This window comes from Mustela putorius, unplaced genomic scaffold, assembly GCF_011764305.1.
Source record: "Mustela putorius furo isolate JIRA1106 unplaced genomic scaffold, ASM1176430v1.1 tig00003923_pilon_pilon_pilon, whole genome shotgun sequence".
Taxonomy (NCBI): domain Eukaryota; kingdom Metazoa; phylum Chordata; class Mammalia; order Carnivora; family Mustelidae; genus Mustela; species Mustela putorius.
The window spans coordinates 9,201,367-9,209,844 of NW_025422068.1; positions in this window are offsets into that span (position 1 = coordinate 9,201,367).

Consider the following 8,478-nt stretch of genomic DNA (forward strand, 5'->3'; position numbering starts at 1 on the left):
CTTACAGCCTCATTAGTGCATTTGTCACTCATGTGACTCAGGTGGTAACAGCAAAGAGGGATTGAGCTGTTGAACCGGTGGCAGACTAACAATGGATTGAATTTGACATGTAATGCCGAAAAGGAAAACATGTATGCCTGCTAGGGAAAGCTGTATTTGCAAGAAGAACCTCCCTGAAGAAAGCCAGAGCTAATCTCCTACAACGTTTGGAAAGCTTCATCTAGGGATTGATAGATTTTTGAAAGTCCGGGGTTTATAGATGGACAGACTTTCAATTGTATTCGTGTGAACCCTGGAATAAGGTTGTTACTGACTGGCATGCTTTCTCTGGCCACTGGAGTGTGGCATTTGCTCATCAACTATGTAGAGGCAAGAGATGGTCTCTAATTGGTTGACATTCAGACACTGGGGTCTGTCATTAACTTGCTCACTTTCAGAAACATTGCTGCGTTCCTGATTTTCAGAGCACATGTGCTGACCTAAAGTTATTGCTAATTAACAGTGATTGTTTACAACTTGAGGCATTGGCAAATAAATAAATAAATAAATAAATTAAAAAAAAATGTGTCCTAGCCTTCTTTTAAGATAGAAAACAAGAATTGCCATTTTCAGACACCTCTCCACCACTCCCCTGCATGGTCTTGCCTCAGCCAAACCCACAGAAGACTTCAAGTATCATTCAGATCTTTCTTTGTGGAGGTATGAGTTTCACCATTGCCATTGAAGTAACTTATGTGCCAATAACTAAAGCAGAAAAAGAACTCTAACTGCTGAATTTTCATTATGGGGAGAAAAAAATCCCCCACAACTGATTACATTAAGGGCAACCTACCAAAGGATGCAGGACAAAATCGTTAAATACAAGACATGTCCTGGGACACCTGGGTAGCTCAGTCAGTTAGGTGGCTGCCTTCGGCTTAGGCATGATCCCAGCATCCTGGGATCGAGTCCCACATCAGGCTCCTTGCTTGGCAGGGAGCCTAGTTCTCCCTCTGACTCTCCCTGCCACTCTGTCTGCCTGTGCTTTCTCTGACAAATATATAAAGTCTTAAAAAATATATACAAGACATGTCCTATATAGACAGCGTATTTGGCACCCCTACCTGGGTCAGCTTAGCCTCTTTGCACTCACCAACATCTATGTGCTGGTGAACACCATGTCTTACTTGTTTAATGCTTTATGGGTCTCCTGTTCTTTGTCCATCTGTCCTGCGAGAGTCTGGTCTCTCATTCATATATCCCTTGAATTACAGTAGTCCAGATTTCTAGGCATTCAGCTGTGCAATTTCTTCAACCCTCTAAATCCATCTTCTACACTTTGTTGCCAGAACAATTTCCACTAATTTAAGACATGACTGACTTCTTCACATGGCAAACAAGCCATGACTTATCTGGCATCTGCTTCAACTCAAACTTTAGCAGGTCACTGTCCTGCTCATTAGTTCCATCCTGGCGTCTTCACGAAGGTGCCATGACTGTAATCCTCCTGTACTTTCATGCATGCAGTTTCCTCTTACCTAGAATGGTCATTTCGCCCTCTGGAGGGTTCCTGTTCTAAAATCCAGCTTAGCCATATTGCCTCCGTATAGCCTCGTTTCCCAGTCTCCTCAGTTAGACTTGATCTCCCCTTTCCTTATCCTGCTCAAATCCCTAACACTCCCGCACCAAGACATACTGCTCTAACTTACCTCTTTGCTTGTTAAACCACACTAATATTCTGTGATAGAGTAACCAGCTTCCTCACTGCTAGTTCCTCAACTCCATCCCCTTTCCCCCAACTCACGGCTTCTCTAAGGGGTCTTTCTTCTATAAGGCTTCTTATAGCACCTGCTGCTGAACTAGGATTAAGAAAAACAAAAATTACTGAGTTTATAACCACTTTTTGTTTTTTTGAAGTTGTGTGACCCATGAGAACACCAAGTAAGGAAAATCTACTTCTTAATGTTGGGCCGGTGGGGCCAGGGGACCCAGGAGAGACAACAAGATGGCATCCATCCTCCATCTTGCCACCTTCACCCTGGGACTTCCCCCCAGACTTTCTGCCACAAGCGGTTACCACATAGAAGGACCACCCAAGGACACATGATCTGCGCGAAAACAGAAACTGAACCATACCTAACCCCACCCTCACCCTATAAAAACCTGCTTGTATCTACCCTGGGCGCGACTTCCCCAGCCTTGCTCCCTTGTGAGCCTGGGAGCCTTGCCTGAGGGCACAGCCATTAAAGCTTGCCTCAAGCCTACTTGCCTGGCTCCTCTCTTCCACTTTCTTACCGCTGACTCAAACCCGACACTTAGGTCATAAAATAATCGATGTACCTTTCAACATTTTGGCAAACTTACTAGATTCATTACATTTCTTCCGTTGTGAATGTAAGGGCCTGCTTAGCCAGAGGGAGTCATTTTGTGGTTATGCAGTGAACTTAGATTGACCCTGCCCCGCACAGAGGAACTTACTTGCAAAACCTAGATACAAGGGCAGGTCGGGCTGGGTGAAGACATCCAATCAGTGGGGTGCGCACGTATCTACTAGGGTAAATTGAAATTCAATTGGCCACCCGTGTGTAACCTAGCATGACTGTGCAGTTTTCTCTGTGTGTTGCAGACCTAGCATGACTGTGCAGTTTTCTCTGTGTATTGCAATCTCATTGGCCACCTGTGTATAGCCAGACTCAACTACCTCTATAAAAGTTAGTCTGTGAGGCTGGGAGGGGTCGCCTCTTTGTAAGAGACAGCCCTGACCGGTCGGATTGATTCTCAATGCGTGGCGCGAAATAAAGCTTTGATGACCTTCACTTTGTATCAGTCTCACTCCTTTGATTACAGACCCTAACACTGGGGGCTCGTCCATGATCAAATGACAAGAACTGAGCCAGCATCAGAGTTTCTGGGAAAAGCTTCCAGAGGAAAGATCATGGGATCCTGTCTGTCTGTATGGTTGTGGAGCTCCAGGGTATGGCCCACCAGGGAGAAGCTGAACACAGCCATGCTCCCCAGGGCTGGAGTGGATGCAGGGACACCCCTTCCTTCCACTGGTAAATTATCAGGGGGTTCAAGTCCCCCTAGAAAGCCCCACCGGTGGCAGGACCACTGGGCCTGCAGTTGTCTTTGCCTTGTCTTTTTGTTGTCTGTTGTGTTGTTTGCTGTGTTTGATGAAATGGGGCAAGCAGGGGCGCCTGGGTGGCTCAGTGGTTTGGGCCTCTGCCTTCGGCTCGGGTGTGATCTCGGGGTCCTGGGATCGAGCCCCGCATCGGGCTCTCTGCTCGGCAGGGAGCCTGCTTCCCCCTCTCTCTGCCTGCCTTCTGCCTACTTGTGATCTTTCTCTGTCTATCAAATAAATAAATAAACAAAAATCTTAAAAAAAAAAAAAAGAAATGGGGCAAGCAGAGAGTGAGGGGACTCTGACTTTAATGGCTATAACTGGAGTCAACTGTGGTTAGTCTAACTCGAGACAGAGACTTTAAGGAATATTCCCAAGCATATGCCAAAACTCCCTTTGTTTCAGGGAAGTTCCTGTTTTCTCTGGCCTGATGTGGACTGCCTAGCCCCTCCCCCTTCCTGGCAAGAAAGCATGGTGTCTGAAGTGGAGTGGGCCCAGGTGGAATGTGAAATCTGTTAATAAAGAGATGACTAAACTGATAGTTAATTGTCTGTCTCAGGATTTTAATGGGTAATTGTTAAAGTAGCTCTCAAAGTCTTTGGTAACCTGAAACTGAAGGGTTGCTTGAATGACAAATGGAATTAAATTTGTTGGACATCTAGGTCTTAACCAAATGGGATAAAATGCTAGAGTGTTGGTTGCTGGAACTGGGTTTATGCTTTTGAAATCTGTAGGTGAACATGTTTTGTGCTTAACTGATTCATAAATTTGCCTTCTAAGAATTCTCTTGTAAAATGACATCCGCCTTAAAGGGAATTCATATAGGGAGACTTTCAGGACAAATACATATCTTTGATATGTTAAAATCCTGGAACAGAAATGGGTAAGAATTTCCAGAAGTAAAAGCTGCATTCGGACTAAGCCAGAATTAGTAACATGGGACTAGATGAACTGAAAGATTGTAATGTTGTATCTCTTGATGTTTTGTTTTATTTAACCATTACTGGTTCTTTAATGTTTGCTTTTCCAGACTAGGGAAACTTTTTCTTAAGTTATCTGTAATTTACAGAGATGTAAAAGTAGTCATTTGTAAACAAATCAAGGTATTCAACTCTTTCTCTCTCTCTGAACCCTCTGAAACCAAAAGGTCTCAGCAAGTATTCTTTCTTCCATGGTAATCAGTCATTTGCACAAGTTCAATAAGAATCTGTTCTCCTTGTAACAGGACACTGGTTATTTTACCAACGCTTTGACTGGAATGTCACATTTGAAAAGACTCAGATATGACTAGACAGCTTAAAAGAACTAAGGTTGACTTTATAAAACCTGGAACTATAAAGCCCTTTGGAACTGTTGGCCTGATACCTTGCTTACAGAGTTCCCAGCAGCCTCACCAGGTGAGTAAAGGATGTCACTTCCTGGCAGGTGCAGGAATCTCAGGATACTTTGGGGACCTCAGGAAGAGGAATTTGCCCAAATGGAAAGGTATTGCAGGCATGTATGATGGCAAATATGTGGCTTGGCTGCTGGCCTGGAGAGACTACTATAAGTTCAACGTAGAGATTCCTTATAAGAAGTTCCAGCAAAGCAGATTCTAAAAGCTTATATGATCATTAACTGCTCTTGCTGAGCTTATGTAAAAATTAGGCCAACTTTGTTAAAAATGGACTTGTTTTTCAAATAAATTAGCCCTGATTTGGCTAGCTCTAGAAATGAAGGTTATTTTAGAGAGAAGAATTATGTTTTAATAACATACCTTTATGGATGTTAAATTCTAGATTTGATTGTCTTTAAATGTTTGTTTACTTAAGCTAGACAACTTGAGGTAAACTTCAGGGAAGTTGCATGATAGCTTGTTTAGACGATCTTGCTTTTGCCAGTCAGTAAACCCCAGATATAGGGAGGAAACTGAAGGAAACTGAAGGATTTGAATGGAAGAATCTGACTGAGTTAGTGGGAATAGCAGAAAAGGTGTTTAACAACAGGGAAGCACAGGAGGAAGGTTTCGGCATTACATGAGGCAGGGAGGGGATGGTTAGTGGAACGAAGTCTAAGCACAGAGAAGGCAGGTTGGAAGACTTAGATTCAGATCAGTGTGCTTACTGTAAGGAAAAAGGACATTGGGCCAGGGAATCCCCAAAAGGAAGACAACAATGCTGGCCACCAGAGACTGAAGGGGCCATGGTTCGGAGCCTCTCCCCGAACCTCGGGTAAAAATTGAAGTGGAGGGGAAATAAATTGATTTTTTTGGTGGACACGGGAGCCCAATTTTCATCATTACTTAAACCTATGGGAAAACTATCTGGAGAGGAAGTCTGGGTACAAGGAGCAAATGGCACAGAGAGACATAAATGGACAACAGAAAGGACTTAAATTTGGCCTCAGGAGTAGTTAAACACCAATTTTTGTCCTCCCTAATGCCCCATATAACTTGATGGGAAGAGATCTCCTCCACAAGTTACGAGCTGGCATTCAGTTCTTGGAAGGAGACATGACTGTAACCTTGGGACAACCCACTGTGCAGGTGCTTATGCCAGCAGTAGATGAATACTTCCTTTACAAGCCAGTCTCAAAACCAGAGGAGACAAAGGGTGGGCACCTTCTTCAAACCCTACAGGTCGAGTTTCCTGAAGTCTGGGCAGAAGGGAAGCCCTCTGGCTTGGCCAATGGAAAGCCTCCAGTGGTGGTACAATTAAAAGCGATGGTCACAGCTGTTCATGTCCCACAGTACTCCCTCCCTCGGGAAGCAAAGGAAGGTATCAGAAAACACATTAACCACCTCCAAGGATATGGGATCCTAGTTCCTTGCAAATCTTCATGGAACACACCTTTGCTGCCCGTCAAAAAGGCTGAGACTGAGGAGGACGAACCCGTTCAGGACTTGCGGAAAGTTAATAAACGGGTTGAAGATATCCACCCAATGGTGTCTAACCCTTATATCCTACTCTCCATCCTGGGCCCCCAAAGAACTGTGTATGCCATCTTAGATCTCAAGGATGGATTTTTCTGCATATCTTCAGCATGGGAATCTCAGCCCCTTTTTGCTTTGGAGTGGTCGGACTCACAGGAAGGATTCCAAGGCCAGCTCACCTGGACAAGACTTCCCCAAGGATTCAAGAATTCACCCACTATCTTCAACAAGGCCCTACACGAGGATTTGCGTGAGTACAGAACCTCCAATCTAGGAGTCACTCTATTACAGTATGTTGATGACTTGCTGATAGCTGCTGAGGACTGTGAGTCATGCTTGTGGGGGACAAGAGCTTTCTTACAGACTGCAGGAAAAAGGGTATCAGGTGTCAGCAAAGAAAGCACAGCTCTGTCAGAGCCATGCCACTTATCTAGGCTTTGATCTCCATGAGGGAGTACATTCATCGTCTGAATCCAGGAAACAGGTGATCACCCGATACCCCCCACCCCACCATGTCCCAACAAGTGAGGGAGTATCTTGGGACGGTGGACTACTGTAGGCTGTGGATATGGCTGTTTGCAGAGATTGCCCGACTTCTCTACGAACTGGCAAAAGGGGGGCTCACTATGATAGAGTGGACAGCTGAGGCAGAAGGAGCATTTTGGGAATTACAAACAGCCTTACTGAGTGCCCCAGAATTGGCCATCCCAGAAGCCCTTCCACTTGTATGTGGATGAAAAAGCAGGGGTCGCCAAAGGAGTTTTGACTCAGACTCTGGGGCCCTGGAAAAGGCCAGTAGCCTATCTTAACAAGAAACTAGATCCAGTAGTGGCTGGGTTCCCCCCTTCCTCTGCATAATTGCTGCCACGGCCCTCCTGGTCAAGGATGCAAGTGAATTGACTTTGGGTCAAAATCTCATCTTGACCACCACCCACGCTATCAAGGGCCTTCTTCGGACTCCACCAGACCGGTGGATGATGAATGCCCGAGTGATGGGATATCAGGTCCTCCTCCTCAACGAACCAAGAGTGACCTTCTGGCCCCCGGCAGTACTAAATCTAGCCATGCTGCTGCCAGAGGAGCTGGCTGACCACCCACATGACTGTGAGGTCCTAACCCAAGTCACAGGAGTAAGGCTGGACCTCAGAGACATTCCCTTACCAGATGCAGAGATGACTCTCTTCACAGACGGGAGTAGCTACATAGTCGATGGAAAGAGGTATGCAGGGGCTGCGGTGGTTTCCCCTGAGCAGGAACTCTGGACGGCAGCCCTGCCACATGGAACATTGGTGCAAAAAGAGGAACTGATTGCACTCACCAAGGAACTGAAAGGTAAAATCGCCAACATCTATACAGACAGCAGGTACGCCTTTACTACTCTCCATATACATGGGGCTATTTATAAAGAAAGGGGCCTATTAACAGCAGAAGGAAAAGGAGTTAAAAACAAGAGCAGAAATATTGGCTCTCCTCCAGGCTTTTTGGGACCCAAAAGAGATGGCTGTTGTGCATTGCCTGGGACACCAAAAGGGGACTGAGCTGATTTCAAAAGGAAACCAGTTAGCAGATCAAGCTGCAAAGCAAGCAGCCCAAGAAACTGCAAGAGCTGGTTACACTCCCAGCTCCAGCCCTACCAGAAAAACCGAACTATTCAGAAGAAGATTTAAAGTATTTACAAAAATGGGCTAAATTAGACTATGTAGGGGATTGGGCTAAGACTAAAGCAGGAAAGTTAATTCTTCCTCAAAGACTAGGTAAGAAGTTAGTAGACCAGATACATCAGGGTACTCATTTGGGGACACGCAAACTCAAGGAGATTATAGGCAAGCAGTTCTAGGTTTCTAAATTAGGGCGTATGGTTCAGGATGTAGTTGATACATTTGCTCAATGCCAGGCAGTTAATGCGGGAGGAACTAGAATGGGAAAAGGGAAAAGAGAAAGAGGTAAGGAACCAGGATTTATTGGGAAATAGATTTTACAGAGATGAAACCCAGAAAATATGGGCACAAGTATACATTAGTTTTTGTAGATACCTTTTCAGGCTGGGTAGAGGCTTTTTCCACCAAGCATGAGATGGCAGGACTGGTAGCCAAAAAGCTATTAGAAGAAATAATTCCTAGGTTTGGGTTGCCTCTTGTGATCAGGTCAGATTAACGGCCCTGCATTTGTGAGCTGTCTCACAGGCATTGGCCAAGGCTGTGGGCACTAATTGGAAACTACATTGTGCCTACCAGCCCCCGAGTTCCGGGCAAGTAGAGAGAATGAACTGGACTCTTAAAGAGACCTTGACAAAGCGAATTCTGGAGACTGGCGGTGGATGGGTGGATCTCCTTCCTTTCGCCCTCCTCAGGTTGCGATGTACACCCTACTTAAACAAGGTGACCCCATTTGAAATAATGTTCAGGAGAACTCCCCCTGCCCCGGCTCTGCCTCGGCTACAAGAGGTTGTCCTAGCAGAAATGACTAA